This window comes from Pteropus alecto, unplaced genomic scaffold (assembly GCF_000325575.1).
Source record: "Pteropus alecto unplaced genomic scaffold, ASM32557v1 scaffold207, whole genome shotgun sequence".
NCBI lineage: Eukaryota > Metazoa > Chordata > Mammalia > Chiroptera > Pteropodidae > Pteropus > Pteropus alecto.
This window is the reverse complement of record NW_006440149.1, coordinates 251,208-253,148: the sequence shown is the minus strand read 5'-3', so window position 1 is coordinate 253,148 and position 1,941 is coordinate 251,208. Positions and strand designations below refer to the sequence as shown.

The 1,941-nt window shown below is 46.2% G+C and overlaps 1 pseudogene; it reads left to right on the top strand.

The window, feature by feature from the left end:
- Nucleotides 1-762: 762 nt before the first annotated feature.
- LOC112484126 lies at nucleotides 763-881 on the top strand (annotated as a pseudogene).
- Nucleotides 882-1,941: the final 1,060 nt, after the last annotated feature.

Sequence of the window (1,941 nt, the reverse complement as noted above, 5' to 3'; positions counted from 1 at the left end):
TGTCCCTCCTCTGGAACTCAAAATTAATGCCTGTGTGTAAGTGAGTCTGTGTGTGGGCCCTTTCAAAGGACTTCTGTATTTCCAGGAGCCTCCCATCTCATTCAGATGGTCAGAATCTCCACTGATTTTCCCAGCTAGATTTTGTAAGGACTCCTCTTCTCAGAACTGGAATCTGAGCTGGAGAGCCCCAATGAGGGCCTGGGGCTCATCACTCCTCTGAGGCACTTTTGCAACTGAGATATCTCTCCCAGTGCTCAACCACCACACTTGCATGCAAGACCAGGCCATTTTATATCTCCACCCTTTCTACCAGTCTTTTTGTGGCCTCTTCTTTATATTTTTAATCATAGGAGCTATGCTCAGCTAGTCTTCAGATGGTTCTCTGGGTTGATTGTTCTATAATTTAGTTTTAATTTTAATGCATTCATGGGAAAAGGCAAGCACAGTGTTTTCCTCCTGTGCCATCTTGACTGGAATTCAAGTCTTTTATTGATAATACCATTCTATAATTTAAAAAAAAAATAGAGCTCTTTGGAAAAATAACTCATCACTGTACTAGGACAAGAAATATATAAAATGAACCTGGAGAATATTTTGGTGTCAGAAACTAAGAGAGTGATACTACTACTGCTACTACTACTACTACTACCACCACCACCACCACCAATAATAATAATAACCACCCCATAATAATGGTAATATGTCAAAGGGGCACAGGAGTCAATTTTAGGAGCTCTCAATAGTTAAAGTTAAAAAAAATGTGTCTACAGTCATGCCACCCTGAACATGCCCAATCTCATTGGATCTTGGAAGCTAAGCAGGGTCAGGTCAGATTAGTACTTGGATGGAAGACCACCGAGGAATACCAGATGCTGTAGGCATTTAAAATTTTTTTGAACAAAAAAATAAATATTGGGGGGGGGTTCCGAGAAGATGGCAGACTAGGTAAAAGCATGGTTGGTTTCCTCCCAGGTCTGCATTGAAATTACAACCAAATTATAAAATAATCAACGTGGAGAATCAACTGAAGTCCAGCTAATCATAACACCTATGTCTGATAATATAAAGGAGCCACATCGAAGCCAGTAGGAAGGGCAAAGTCACAAATTGGGCTGGACCCGCACCTGCGGGTGGCGGATGATCACTGGGAGGGGCAGTGAGGCTGCAGAGGCTCTCCTGAAGGAGAGGGGTTCCTGGTCTCACCTAGGGGCTCCCCAGCCCAACGTCTCAAAGAGGATATTCCAATAAATCTGACTGTGGAAACCAGAGGGAATTCTGGTGGTCTGGGTAAGACGGAAGGAGACGGAAACCCTAGACATCTCTTTGAAGGACCTGTGCACAGGCTTTCTGACCTGCGGACATTCACCCGGGACACTGGCAGTGGGTCAGAGGCTTCCATGGGATTCATTCTGAGAAAGTTTGCATTACCTGGTGCCAGAAGGAGGGCTGGAAGGGCAGTTACCTTGTGCCTTAGTCCAGCCCCCGTACAGGGAAATCAAGTGATCACAACAGCTTGACTGTTCAGACCCCTCCCACAGAGCCATTAGGAAACCCTGGTCAGTGGGGATCAGCCAGCCCCACCTAATCTGCATATTTCCCTGGGCTTTTGTTGCTGGATGGCTGCGACACCCTGCACCTATTCAGGGCCAAGCATTCCCAGTAGGCTGCCAGCATTGTGAGTCACCATTTCCAATCCCAACAGCAGCCAGTGCTGTGAACTGCATTTCCAAGATAGGGTCAGGCAGATTACTTCTGCCAACATGAACTTGGGTGGATATCGGGATCCTGTGGTCCAGTCCCAGATAGCAGCTGGTCTTGCTGTGATCTGGGACTTATGTGGCAACTCACGAACTGTTACCAAAGTTGCAGCAAGACTGAGGTTGTATTGATCTGACTGCCATTGTCTCTCTGAGACCCTTCTCCACCCTACCCAGAAATTGC